We start from the raw sequence: 15,915 nt of genomic DNA on the forward strand, positions 1-15,915 counted from the left end.
CTGAGTGCCAGCCGCTGGATATGAGGGAGTTTTAGTGAGTATGTCCTATAGGGAAGGCGGGCGTCTAGACCTGGCAATCGGACTGTCCCACACACAGGAGGGGAGGGAAGTGCCCCAGGCTTTTCTTGGAATACTGCTGCCTCCTCTGATGGTCTTAACCAAAAGCTATGTATTTAATATTTCGCGCTTACTGACTACCATGTACCTATGTTGTTTGTTTTTTTCGTATTGAGATCAAGTCCATATACATACTTATATCTGATATGCGCAACAATTATTATTCATTTTTATTTTTTGTAGTTGGGATGCAATCAATTTAAAAATTACAAAAAACTTGCAGGCATAGTAGTTGAGGCTTTAACATGTCCATTTTTTTATAGAACCGTAGGTTGAGTGTACCTAACCACAAAATGCATTTTTATTATTACTATTTTTTTGAAAAAAGAGTATAACTTTTTTGTAGATGGCTGCAGGTCTATTTTTTTTACCTGGTGTATATTTTATCAAAAAATATATTTCTCATTTTCAGACTTTTCCGTAGGGTGCGCCCTCTGGAAAAATCCGCAAAACTGGCTTTTTAGTGGGTTTTTGGGGTTTTCCCCATTTTATAGACTTCAAAATAGATCAAGTTGAGTTTTTTGTAGGTTATATATAATTTGAAGTAACTTACTTCTTTAGTGCATTTAAAAATGGAGGAAGCAGTTCAAACCCCCAAAAAGACCTCAAAAAACTTCCCGCTCCCTTGGAGGGTTTGAACGTGTTTCTTTCATTCTTGAATACCCCAAAGGATTAAGTTACCTCAAATTATAAATATAACCTATGAAAATAACCTTGATTTATTGATCTATTTTGAAGTTTATAAAATGGGGAAAATCTTCAAAAACATCCTAAAAACCAGTTTTTCGGATTTTTGAAGGTGGCGCACCTTACGGAAAAATCTGAAAAAACTTAAGAAGTATAATTTTTGATAAAATACACAAAATAAAAAAATTAAGACTTGCAGCCATCTCAAAAAAAGTGATACATTTAAAAAAAAAGATAAAAATGCATTTGAAGGTTATTTACACTTAACCTATAAAATATACATGTTTTTTAAAAGCCTCAACTATGCGTGTGAATTTTTTTTGAAATTTTTAAATTGATTGCATACTATATATAACACCGGTTTATAGCGTCCTGCTCCTTCCGGTTCCTATTCTCCAGCCGCGTCGATCTGTCCGATCTCCTGGTCGGAGATCTCTCTCAGACATGGCTTTCTGGATTCCACTTATCCAGGTTGTTTTCAGTCTGCCCCTTTTTTTTCTTTCCGGGGTTGCCATTCCATTATTAGCTTTGGGATTCGAAGTTCCTCCATTCTTTGTACATGGCCATACCAACAAAGTTGTTTTTGTTGGACTTCTTCAATTATGTTTGTTTTTCTATTCATAATATCTCGTACCCGTTCATTCGTTATATGTGAGAGTCTGGAGATGCAGGCCGATCTTCACCAGAAGTCCATTTCCAGTGCGAGCAACTTCTGTTCTGTTCGCTTATTCAGTTGCCAGGTTTCACATCCATACAGTACCACGCTTTTAAAGATGCTATTATAAAGCTATGTTTTCTTTTTTTTTATATGGTTTTTGACCAAAGTAGTGAGTTCAAAGCTCCTATTACCTTCTTTCCTTTCATAATTCTTTCCTCTATTTCGAATTCTGTCCTTCCACTTTGTTGGATTCTCGTTCCAAGGTATACATAATAAGAGCTTGGCTCGATAACCATATCATCCTCTAGTGAGTTACAATCACTTTTCTATCCTCCTATACACATATATTTGGTTTTCTTTATAGGCCCCATTAACGTACAGGCCCCATTTTTTGTATTCTCGAAACAGCCGGTTTGTCATAAATATTAGATCATCTTTATCCTGGGCAATCACCACATAATCGTCAGCAAAATGCAGTGTGTATAGTGTTGAATCGTCGTTTAGCTGTATCCCCATTCCAGAACACGATTTCCGCCACTTATTCAAGACCTCATTTATATAGATTTTAAACAGTGTTGGCGATAAGCTGCATCCCTGTCGTAGCCCCTTATTCACCATGAAGGTGTTGGATAATCTGCTGTTGATTTTTATGTTTGCTTGGATATTGTTATAGAATTGTTGCACTGCTTTTATTAAACTTATATTAATAGGGGATTTTTCCAGGACTTGCCATAATTTACAAAGTGGTACGGTATCTTATGCCTTGTTAGATCGACGAATAGTAAGTAGATGTAGTTCTCTGTCTCTGGCTACTTTTTTTTCGTTGAGTTGGTTGATCGTGAAGATGTGGTCGATACAGGATCTTCCTGCTCGGAATCCTGCTTGTTGTTCGATCTCTAAAGGTGCATATTCATTTTCTATTAGAGTTTTTAGAGTTTTCCCATATAAACTGCTAAAGGTGCTGGTTATATACATCTAACCTAGTAATACATCCTAACTAAAAAAAAATAAAAACAAAAAATGACGTTTTTGGGTGGTAAGGGGAGAGGGAGGTGGGTGGAGCGTGAAAATTGAGCGCAGTCTTATTATTTAATCACATAGATCGTAAAAAAATAAAAAAAATTGAATTCTAGGAGTAAGGGCATTTTGCCAATCTTAACTGAGGGTACCTTTTGAGTTAGATATATTTAAATGCCTTAATATAATTTGGGTCTACCGATTTTGAAAATAATTTGCTTGATAAGGTAAGTCCGGCCCTGAATGGAAACGATCAAGAAGTAGTTAAGACTGTGGCGCTTCCATGACGTGTATTATTCGACTTAAGTAGTTGGTTCCGCAAGACGTTTTATCTGGGATGTGGTTTTTACGGGGTGTCCAAAATTTCTACTATGAGATTAGATTTTCTAGGAGGAAAATATATAAAACGAAGAATACTGTAAAGAAAAAAAGTTATGCCTAAATTAAATGTGTTGGAACCATTATATTTTATATGTATAGAAGAATACCTCTTGCAGTAATCATCAAACCTGTCTTCTCTGCTTCCTGCGTTAAGGTTAGAGCATTTTCTTCCGAACGAATCAAACGAACCGAGCGAGCCAAGCGAGCACGAACAAGTAATTTATCATCATCATCATCTTTGGCTTTTACAACTCTTCGTAAGTCTTTGCTGCGTTTGCTATTGTCTTCCATTGGTTCTGATCCTGTGCTACTATTTCCCATGGTCTTATTTCCATCTTCTCCAGGTCTTCTCTGATCTTTTACTAGATCCTTCCACCTTTTCTAGGCCGTCTTACCGGTCTTCTACCGTCTCGTCTTCCCGAAAACTCTTTCGCAAAACACACAAATTACGGACAAGTAATTGCTCAGATTAGGGAGAAGAAATCTGGAGAAGAATGCTGCGCATACCTTGGACAGCTCATAGGACAAACGTTTCCATTCTAAACCAACTCAATATTAAAAAAAGGCTGTCCACAATATGTCTGCAACAAATTCTGCAATTCTTTGGTCACGTGGTGGTTCGCAGAGGTAACGACAGTTTGGAGAGATTAATTGTTTCTGGAAACGTTCCGGGGAGAAGATCAAGAGGACGATCACCAACTAGATGGTCTGACCAAATAAAGCATTCAGCTGGAAACTCATTCTGCGAAGCTCTTAGAGCAGCTGAAGATAGAGACCAATGGAGAAAATTGTTAGGAACATTGGAAGAAATCACGATCCTCAGTAATGGGGAAACGACAAGAGAGGGAGAGAGAGAAATTGCTCAGATTATTCGAAGTGAGCGTTCTATTCGCCGCGTTTCCATGTTCTGCTCATTTTATTTCAGTGTTCGTCCGGCCACGGTAGCAGGGGATCTGGAGTAGATACGACTGTGCCCACTCAGCATCAACGAACAAATGCTCACTTTTGATCTTTCAACGGTTACCGACACTCCTCCGAAAATGATCGGCTCGTTCGGTGTGGTAGAATTTTGCTCGCTAACATGTACAGACTAGATCAATTTGTTACGATCAAGTCAGTACGTACCTTTAGAAAGTGCAGCAAGCTTCTACTTGGATTTATGGGTCGTTCGTGCAACAAGGTTTAAGTCAATTAGTAAAGCAATATAATGCAAGTCGATTTTTGTTAAATGATGTGTCTTATTTGTTCAAGTATTTATCGCTTTAATTTAAACTTTCTTTAACACAATGGTTACGAAGAAAAACACGTCATCGCTTCTGTTGCTTCTTCTTCTTTAAGTGCCGTCTCCGGATAAATCGGAGGTTGGATATCATCATCACTATATTTACTCTATCTACCGCTGCTCTAAAGAGTTCTGTAGAACTGCATTTAAACCAGTCCACAGTGGGCCGAAAAATTCAAAAAGCGGCCATAAATCGATTTCGATGAAAGTATTAGTCTGGCTTTCAGAATTTGTAGGTACTCCGAGAAATAGATAAATAATGTTTTCCTAGAATTTGAAGCAGGTAGAAGGCATATTGCGGCAGCCATCGGTTCTCAAAACCAGACTTTTGTGTTAGGATCATTTCTTTGCGAACATTCATTTAGTGTACTACTAAATGTCAACTAGTGAATGTGTGTTATAAAGTGTCTGACTCAAGTGGTTAATTGTACAGAAAACTTTCTCAAGGTATGTATTTTCATGTTATATAAATACTTATGAATCAAAGTTAAATTAGTATACATATAGATATAATTACTATGTAGTCGATTTTATTGAAAATTTTATATTATACTTTAAAATTATGTTGAGATATAACATATTTTCCGATCCGATCCGGCTTTGAAAAAATATTAAAAAAATAGCTTGATCATTCCCTAATAACATACTAAAATTTGATAGGCGCCTTCAAGCGCCTTTTTGAGATATTTTGGTTTTGCTTATCGATATGCATGAACCATATCCAACGAATGTATTCTGTAACCATAACAGCACATTTTATTTTGTTATTTAAAATGTAACACCTAGTAATTTCTATTTTCTTGTTGCGTTACTTTATTTACCTTGATAGAGAATATAGTTAAGTTTGTTCGTAATGGTGGTTGTAAGTCTTATTTCATTTGCGTCTTCAAAAAATTTTTTTTATGTAATGTTTTTCTATATTTTTCACAGTGAAAATGGTCACCAGAAGGCAACTGTTTGACGTTTTGTATGAAAAGGATAAGTTACAACGTTCCAGTCGCACAGAATATCTGTTCAAGTATTTGGTGAGACACTACAAAATTGAAAATGATGCAGACGCCATGTTAAAAATGAGGATTTTCACTTCAAAGTTTTGCAACGTCGTTTATGCAAAGCTTGATCAATGTGGGAGAAAAACGGATAGATTTGTGAAAAATAATACAGCGTGGTTAAGTGTATGTGTATTTGAAGAAACTGGATTAGAAATTGATCCGAATGCTGAGCCACAACCAGGAACTTCATCTGGAGGTAGGCGTGGTCGTCCAAGCAAAGAATTTTCTGCGAGTAGTGTAAGATCAAAACGTCGAAAGACTTCAAAGCTGTCATCGACGTTCGAAACCGAGGAGCTTACTTTAGCTGCAAGGAGAAAACTAAAGACTGAAGGAAAAGACGATGCCGCAAAACTTGTCTCTGAAGCACTTTTGACTCCGACTCGAGCCGGTAAAATTAGGACAGCTTGGCAGAAAACTCAGAAGTCAAAAAAAATAATTCCACTCACCCCAGATGAAGCGCTATCAGTAATGATTGAATCAAAAGATACCAAACATTCATATCTTGTTCACAGACGAATAGCAAAAGAACATTTTGCTGATATATATTCGTCTTATCACAAGCTTCGAGAAGCAAAATTACGCTGCTATCCCCGAAAAGAAGGACAAACTGTAAGTGAGTCATGTGCAGAAATATTATTACAGGACCTCTTAGATCATACAGTTAAACGGATAGTAGAATTGCAAAAACCAGTTCTTCGTTCATTATCAACTGAACTTCTAAAGAATTTGAAACTGTTGCTGAAATGGGGATGCGATGGAAGCACCGGTCATTCACAATACAAGCAACTTTTCTCCGATAATAGTTTTGGTGATGGCGATTTATTTCTTACATCCATAGTGCCATTACAGTTATATGCGGAGCAACCTGGACAAGATAAAATTATTGTGTGGCAAAATCCCCGTCCATCGTCAACTCGATTTTGTAGACCTATACGCTTTCAGTTTAAGAAAGAAACGAAAGAGCTGACGGTACAGGAGACATCATATATAGAAAATCAAATTTCAGAACTTCAACCCACTATTGGTATGCTGGATAGTGAAGAAATTGCAGTTTCTCATGTTTGTGTGATGACGATGATAGACGGCAAAGTGTGTAATGCAATAACGGAAACAGCTTCTTCACAAACATGTTATATATGTAAAGCAACCCCCAAACAAATGAATGACATCGAAAAACTATTAAAGAGGGAAGTTGTCCAAGAAAATTTGAAATTTGGATTGTCAACTCTACATGCCTGGATCAGGTTTTTCGAATGTTTGCTGCACATTTCCTATAGATTAGAAGTTAAAGTTTGGCAAATTCGAGGAAGTAACAACAGAGCAGTTTTTGAAAACAAGAAACGTACCATACAACAAATTTTCAGAGACAGAACAGGTTTGCTTGTGGACTAAGAGTGGAGGTAGTGGAACTACTAATGACGGCAACACAGCTCGACGATTTTTTGCTGACCCCTCACTGTCTAGTGAAATTACTGGCATAGATAAAGATGTCATTATGCGATTTGGTATTATATTACGCACCTTATCTTGTGGCTATGCAATCGATGTGCGAGCTTTTGAAGAGTATTGTTTGGAAACCGCAAAACTGTATGTCGCTAAATATTCATGGTATTATATGCCTTCTAGCGTGCATAAAATATTACTCCATGGAGCCATAGTAATCAAGGAGGCTATTCTGCCTATCGGTCAATTGTCAGAAGAAGCCCAAGAATCAAGAAATAAGGATCTCAAAAGTTTTAGGGAGAAACATACACGAAAAATTTCGAGAATATCAGGAAATCAAGATTTGTTAAACAGGCTCCTTATAACTTCAGATCCAGTAATTTCATCTTTGCGGCAGTACCCACTCCGAAAAAGTTCAAACATATCTTCTGAAGTTGTATCCTTGTTGAAGGCGCCCTCGTTAGAATCAATGGAAGCAGATTCTCTTAGAGCTCTACAACTTAATATGGAAAGCCGCCAAGTTTCTTCATCCGACGAGGAAGACGACAGCGCGAGCGACGTAGATTTTTAGTGGTAAGCATACTATTGTATTTACAAGGACGGATCTAAGGGGGTCCAGGGGCCCATACCCCCCTTGGGATTCACATTTTGAACTGATTATAAAGTTAAAAATTAAATTTTAGTATTTAAGTATATCAAAGTAAGTTATAAGTATAATCTTTTAAGCACTAATATATTAGATTTTAAATAGACTTTATTTCATGCCATTTTTACCCCCTCCCTTGCTAAATTTTTCTATCGCTATGCCCCCCCTTGAGACTTTTCTGGATCCGCCCTTGTTTATTTATTTAGAAGCTAATAAACTTGTTACAGAGCGGAATTTTTATTTTTATACCTATTACCAAACATATTTTGATAAATTTCTCTAAGTTTTTTCGAATTTGTACCTAAATAATTTATAATCTTACTATACTTAGTAACAAGTAACGTATTTTACGGTAATTCATTTTATTTTGTTAATATTTTTTAACCATATAAACAATTAATTGCATAAAGATCGAAAAGTCTACTCAATGTAATTATTAACCTTATGGCCCCCCTAAAGGTTACGCCTGGGTAGTTTAATTTTTTTTATTATTTTTTCCTTTAAAAGACTACAATTTTAAAGCCCTTCAGCCCATTTTCAGATTTTTGACCGCTTTTTGCATTTTCTGGCCCACTGTGCAGTCGCTTAAATTCTTTAACTAAGACACTCTCCTTCTTCCTATAATATATATCCGCCTCTTATCTTTCTCTGTATTATCAGTCTTAGCATTTCATATCGCTGTCCCCTCAATACGTGTCCCAGATTTTGTAACTTTCTTATTTTTATTGTGTTTATTATTTCTTATTCTTTGCCCATTTCTCGCAATACTTCCGTGTTCTTTTTCTTTTGTGTCCATGCTATTCTAAACATCCTCCTGTAACACTACATTTCAAATGACTGTAGCTTATTTATGTGTTCTTGCTTCAATGTCCAGCTTGCAAGTCCATATTGCAGTATTGGGAACACGTAGTACTTCAAAGCTCTTACTCTCAGTTCTAATCTAAGGTATTTGTTGCAGAGAATTACTTTTTCTAGCAATAAAACACTGAAAACGTTTGTTTTCTATACTTCCACAACATTTATTATAACTATATGACTACAGCTGTTTCGGCAGAGTGCCTTTCTCAAGTTTCGTTCTCAAGAATTGTGTTTGTTTTTACAAACGCATTGCTTGCTATTTCTATCCTGGCCCTTATGCCTTTCCAAATGCATGCTTGTTTGTATGTTTGTTTTCTTAGTCATTATATATCATGTATTTGGTCTTTTTTATATTCATTTTCAGTTTATATTCCTCACAGAAACGGTTTGTTTTGTTTAGTAGTAATTGGAGTTGTTCAGCAAAGCTTCCCATAATCACGGTGTCATCTGCATATCTTATGTTGTTAACAGATCTTCCGTTAGTTATTATTCGTTTACTTTGAGATAGTAATGATTCTTAAAAAATGACTGCACTACATACATTAAATACTAATGGAACTGCTAATGGAACTGAATTAAATACTAATGGACTAATTCTGGGATTATTTGAGTATGGTCCTGCTCTCACACCCTATCTAGTCTTGGATCCATCTGTATACCAGATCTTACCCTAATGGTTTTGGTACTCCTTGTTTCTCATTTGCATTTAAAATATCTATTAGTCCATCACCATATTACACAGCAGTGGGTCTTCTAGATTCCACATCAGTCTTTTGGGGCCCAGCGCCTCGCAATCTGCAGTCAAGGTCTTCATTCTTCCTCTCTGTAGTTAAGTTTGCAGTTAGGGCCTCTGCGGAGGGGATAAAACTCCCCCTGAGGATATCCTCTATAGATCCGGGCTAACATGGTCTCTCCAAGGATGAAGGTATTTACAACTTTATTGTTTTATATTGAATTAAAACAAATATCTTCGACTTCTTAACGTACTAGGGCATTGGTTATGGATATTATCGAAGTGTTGTCGAAATCCCCCTCTATTTCCAAGAACATCTATGTGAAGGGGTCTGATATTGCTTTGACCCAAAATAGAAACTTCGTAGGAATCTCATTAGGGAGATGGACCCCACACTGGGATATAAACAAAGAATATATCAGTGATATTTTTCTTTAGGTGAAATATTAGGTCCCCTTATCGTTGGCAATTACTTTGGCGATTTGTTCATGGTCACAATAAGTGACAAAGATAGATAAAAAGTATAAGAATGAAGCCCCATACAATAGCAGAGAATATGTATATGGCGAAACATAAGCATAATATCATAGTATACATATATGGTTATGTTAGATTTTTTTGGGATACCCTGTATAATGCATCTTGATAGCAACAATAAGTGAAGTCCGTCGAAACAAAATCTAGCGCAAAGCCCCTCGTATTGTGCATAGGGGTCCATTCACAATATAAATTAAGGCAGCCTCTCGAGGCTTTTTGTGCGCCTAATATTCTTATTAGCTTATGAAGAGATTTATTAATGATTACAATATAATCAATACCGAATATATAGAAATTACGCCTATGTTAATGACACACCAACATAATTGGAAGTATATACACGGAAAACACGTTATTATATAAAATCGTAAATGCCTCTTCTTCCTTTGACCTTGAGACCAACTCAACCTTATTATCACTAAGTTGAGATGTATTAGAAATGGTAAATGAGCAACTTGTTGAATCATTGTTTATATTTTATAATACATGCGGGAAAAATATGAATTTAATACATACTTTTTCCTTGAAGTGTATTTAAAAAAGTCGTCACAATAAATGTTAGGTACCTATATTGTTCCAAACATGTTTTTTGGGTGTCCCAATCTTTTCAAAGATTTTTAAGACTCAACTTAAATTATAAGTTCACGATTTTATATATCTGGGTCAAATTATAACACTTAACAAGGAAAACCAAACAGCAGAGATCAAAAGAGAAGTTAGACTGGCATGGGCAGCATTTGACAAACTAGGCTACATCCTTAGAAACAAAAAATATCCAAAACATCCTAAGACATAGTATACAATCAATGCGTATGTTCCCTGATCCCTGTTCTTACTTATGGTTCCTAAACGTGCACTGTTTGGAATGAACGTACTTGCTCAAAGATGTCGAGATATATCTGTAGACATATACTGTTGTTTTATTGACTTCCAAAAGGCATTTGATTGTGTTAAGCACTCTATATTGATCGAAGTTCTAAAAGACATTGGCTTGGACGGCAGAGATGTTCGAATAATTTCAAATTTATATTGGAATCAAACAACATCAGTTTTAGTAGATGGTGTGAAATCACAGGCTCTTAATATTAAAAGAGGAGTACGGCAGGGATGCCTCTTTTCACCCCTGCTTTTCAACGTTTACTCCGAAAGAACTTTCAGAAAAGCACTTTCTGAAAAACAAGAAGGAATACTTGTGAACGGTGAAGTCATCAATAATTTGCGATATGCAGACGATACACTACTCCTAGCCATGATATAAGGAAGCATAAGATATGACATCAACGCGCACTAAACTCGTACATCTCGCGCATGACGTCACCTTGTGCTAAAATTTCAAAATGTCTCGTGCTTGGGGATGAAACGAACTGCAGAAATTCAAATATAATTTAGTAGATGTTTTATTTACTAGGTTAATTTAAGCTTAAGTATATGAAATAATATATTGTGCAACCATTGTAATATAACACATATATTAAATATTCAGAAAATTCTACAAAAGCATAAAAGAAAGCACAGAGAACTAGTACCTGAAAATCAAAAAATGATAATGAGATGAAAAGAATATTTTGTAGAAAAACTAAAGACAGACAATGAGTGATCAAAACAAGACAATATGTTATACATTCAAATCTGAGTTATGAGGAAATGGTACAAATAATAAAGAAAGAAGTAGGTCAAATAATAAAGAAACTAAAAAACAATAAAGCGCCAGCATGGAGGATCCGGACTGTGGGGAAAAAATCATTACCTAATAACATTAATATGGAACAAGGAGCAAATGCCGGAGGATGGACAGTTGGCCTTATACAGCCAATATACAGGGTGTCCCAAAAGTAGTGGAACGGTCGAATATTTCGCGAACTAAACATCGGATCGAAAAACTGAAAAATACTTGTTCAATCATTTTCAAAAATCTATCCAATGATATCAAACACCAACCCCCACTACACCCCCTGGAGGTGGGGTGGGGGGTAACTTTAAAATCTCAAATGGAAACACCTAGTTTTTCTTGCAGATTTTAATGTGTTACATAAAAGTAAGCAACTTTTATTCAAGACATTTTTTCGAACTGTGGATAGATGGCGCTATAATTGGGAAAAACGATTTATCCTGATACCATTGGTAAATTATAGAAACGGTCTAATATCTCACGAAATACACTTCCAAATGAGAAACTAAAAAACATATTTTTAATCTTTTTCGAAAACCTATCGAATAACACCAAACATGACCCTCCAACCCACCCCCTGAATGTGGGGTGGGGGGTAACTTTTAAATCTTAAATAGCAACTTCCACTTTTGATTACAGATTCGGATCCGTCATGAAAAATTAAGTAACATTTATTCGAAACATTTTTTAGAATTGTTAATAGATGGCGCCTTAATTGGAAAAATTCGATTTATTAGCGCCATCTATCAGAAATTTTAAAAAATGTTTCGAATAAATGTTGCTTAATTTTTTATGACGAATCCGAATCTGCAATAAAAAGTGGGGGTTGCTATTTAAGATTTTAAAGTTACCCCCACCCCACATCCAGGGGGTGGGTTGGAGGGTCATGTTCGGTGTTATTCGATAGGTTTTCAAAAAAGATTAAAAACCTGTTTTTTGGTTTCTCATTTGGAAATGTATTTCGTGAGATATTAGACCGTTTCTATAATTTACCTATGGTATCAGGTTAAATCGTTTTTCCCAATTATAGCGCCATCTATCCACAGTTCGAAAAAACGTCTTGAATAAAAGTTGCCTACTTTTACGTAACGAATCCAAATTTGCAAGAAAAACTGGGGGTTTCCATTTAAGGTTTTAAAGTTACCCCCACCCCACCTCCAGGGGGTGTAGTGGGGATTGGTGTTTGATGTCATTGGATAAATTTTTGAAAATGATTGAACACGTATTTTTCAGTTTTTCAATCCGATGTTTAGTTCGCGAAATATTCGACCGTTCCACTACTTTTGGGACACTCTATATAAAAAAGGAGATAAGAGGGAATGCCAGAAATATAGGCCAATTAATGTAATATACAACAATCTTTCTGGTATACGAAATAGATTATTAGAATACTCCGAAAACATAATTGGTGATTATCAAAATGGATTTAGAACAAATAGCCACTACAGATATTCATACAATGTATTATGAATACGACATATAACTAATAATATATATAGACTTTAAACAAGCTTTTAATAGTGCGAAAAGAATCAAAATGCTGGAAGACCTTTCTTATGTATACCTAAGAAATATCATCCTCATAAAAATGACGTTGCAGGGTTCAAAAGTTATTATTGGTAATTTGTGAAAAGTCAAAGACAGTCAGTAAAAGAAGAATTTCCTGGCTGAGAAACTTAAGAGAATGGTATAGTTGCAGCTTAGTAGATCTTTTCAGAGCAGCCGCCAATAGGGTACAAATAGCTGTGATGATAGCCAACCTCCGATAGGAGAAGGAACTACAAGAAGAAGAAGAAAGAGAGTCATGGCTGGGACATGTTCAGAGAAAAGACAATGCAAACACAACGAAGAAAATTTACTTCTTACACATCTTTAATGTACAATTGTTGTCATTTTTCTTTTTCTAGGCACAGTAGAATTATACAAATCTTTATTTAATTGTCTGATGCTATATTGTCGACAGCACAACCATATACTGCACACCTCATATTTCGAAAAATTTAAAGCCTTTAACACTCTTAAAAACTATTATTTTCCTAAAAATATTGGCTACAAACCGTAAATATACATAAACACAGAAATACAATATGGCGAGATCTATCACAAGCTGACGTAGACATAATATTCACGCCCACACATGCGTGGAATCTTATCTCTGTATTATTGTATCATGACTCCTAGCTTCTAGTCAAGAAGATCTGCAAACACTACTTGATAGTGTCGTTGAGAGTTGTAGGGAGGCAGGTCTGGATCTGAACATACGGAAAACCAAAATACTCGTAATAAGTAAACAGCAGCATATAAAACCGTCTATATATGTAAATAATACCAAACTTGAGCAAGTTGATAAAATCGTTTACCTTGGACAGCAATTAAATTGTAACGCAGAAAGTCACGGAGAAATTAGCTCTAGGATAGAGCAGGCTAAAGCGGCTTTTAGAAGGATGTCCAAGGTGTTATGTAACAGAGGCCTAAAATTGGCATTGAGGATCCGCCTACTTCGCTGCTACGTGTTCTCGGTCTTACTTTATGGTGTCGAGTCCTGGACTGTGAATAAAATCGATCTAAATCACCTTGAGGCTTTCTAAATGTGGTGCTATAGAAGAATTTTAAAAGTTTCCTGTGTGGAGAAGATTCGAAACTCCACAATACTAGAACGTCTCAGCAAGAGTACTGAGATCATAAAAAGCATCAAGTAGAGAAAGCTGGAGTATTTCGAACATGTAATGAGAGGTACCAAATATAGGTTGGTACAAAATATCATGCATGGAAAAATAGTAGGCAAACGCAGTCCAGGACGAAGAAGAACCTCATGGTTGAAGAACTTGCGAGATTGGTATGGTGTTGATACAAGCATGCTATTTAGGGTAGCAGTGAATAAAATTTAGATAGCTGTGATGGTAACCAACGTTCTGAAAGGACATGGTACATAAGGAAGAAATGTGCACGTTTACAAAAGCAAACATGGACAATATCATAAGAACGCAAAAAGCAATGAAATGACAAATGTTGCACATAAGACTAAAAGATAAAAAGAGAAATGAGTGTATAAGAAAGAAAATATAAGCTAGGGATGTTAGACAAGAAGTTGCAAAATTAAAATGGAGATTTGCCGGACACAATTAAGACAAAAAGAAGAACGATGGAACAAAATTCATATAAGCTGGAGACCGTGGGAATGTAAACGAAGCAGAAGAAGTCCCCAAATAAGATGGGCAGATGATATCAAAAAGCACGGGGACTCTAGGTAGATGACTGAAGCGACAGACAGAGAAGAATGGAAAAGGATTGGGGAGGCCTATGTCCAAAGATGGGGTGCAGAGAGCTGATTACTCACTCACCTTAAACTCTAAAATCAATGAAACTGAAGCGAAGCAAAACAAACCCAATAATACCTTTTATCTAAAAAAACGTTACAGAATCGGAGCTTGGAACGTCAGGACCATGTATGAAGCGTCAAGACTAGCGCAAGTAGTAAAAGAAATGGAAGAATTACGGATACACATTATGGGGCTATCTGAAATAAGATGGCCTGGACAAGGAGAGACAACAATATCAAACGGAGGAGTGCTGTTACACTCAGGAAACGATATAAAAGAAGACTAGAAGACAGGAGGAATAGAGTTGTTATCCTTACAAGTAAAGAGGCAAAAAGAGGGCTAATAAAATGGCACCCTATATCAGACAGACTAATAGTAGCACAATTCAATTCTCAAATAAGAAAGATAACCATTATTCAATGTTACGCACTGACAGAGGTAAGCGCAGAAGATGAGAAAGAAAATTTCTACCAACAATTAACAGATACTATCGGAAAGGTGAACAAAGGAGATATACTAGTAGTCATGGGAGATCTGAAAGTTGGCAAAGACAACAAGGGAGTGGAAACATGCATGGGAACACATGGACTAGTGAATAGAAACAACAATGGAGAGAAACTCATAGAACTTAGCCTAGAAAACAATCTTGTCATTGGAGGAACGATTTTCCCACACAAAGACTGCCACAAAATAACCTGGATATCACCAGATAATCAAACGCAAAGTCAAATAGACCACATTTTGATTAATAAAAAATGGAGAAGGAGCCTTCTAGATGTACGAAATAAAAGATCAGCAGATGTAGAAAGTGATCACCACCTACTAATAGCAGAAATAAAAGTAAAAATTAAGGCAAAACGCGGGAGTAAACAATATAACAAACGAAGAAGATACAATATACAACGACTGAAAGACAAAACAAAATAAAGCTAAATACAGAAACTGTAAACAACACACAGACAAATATAGCAAACAAACGGAAGATGATCAAAGAGGCTGTACACCAAACCGAACAAGAAGTGTTGGGTTACAACGAAGAAAAGAAATCAGAGTGACAAAGTGATAACACATGGGAACTGATCAAAAAGAAGAAAGACTTTGCTAAAGCCTTCGACAGCATAAAACATACAGCCGTGTGAAAAATCTTAAGGTTAAATAAATTACCTCCTAAGATCATTGGAATAATCAAAATGATGTATCAGCAAACAACATGTCACGTATTGAATAAAGGGCAAATGACACATAAAATACCAATTGAAGTAGGTTTAAAACAAGGTTGCATACTGTCATCTTTGCTCTTCAATATATGTCCTAATCATATACTGAAAAAAAAAACAATTGAAAGAAAAAATGGGATCCCTTGGAACTACCTTCAGAACAAGAAACTAGCAGATATGGAATACGCAGATGATATCTGTTTCGTAGCAAACACAATACATGATATATTATGAAGAGCATGTTAAGGAAGCTAGAGGTAAAAGCGGCAGAAGTGGGCCTTAAAATCAACACGAAAAA

The 15,915-nt window shown here is 36.0% G+C and overlaps 1 protein-coding gene and 1 pseudogene across 2 annotated transcripts in view; one reads left to right on the forward strand and one right to left on the reverse strand.

Annotated features, from left to right (window-relative positions):
• The window catches only part of LOC114337466 (transcription factor EC), a 598,738-nt gene that overhangs the window by 210,894 nt on the left and 371,929 nt on the right, over nt 1-15,915 (reverse strand). The gene's annotated exons all lie outside the window — the stretch shown is intronic.
• Nucleotides 4,306-7,229, forward strand: LOC126893166 (uncharacterized; annotated as a pseudogene).

Source organism: Diabrotica virgifera, chromosome 10 (assembly GCF_917563875.1).
Source record: "Diabrotica virgifera virgifera chromosome 10, PGI_DIABVI_V3a".
In the NCBI taxonomy this organism is placed as follows: Eukaryota; Metazoa; Arthropoda; class Insecta; order Coleoptera; family Chrysomelidae; genus Diabrotica; species Diabrotica virgifera.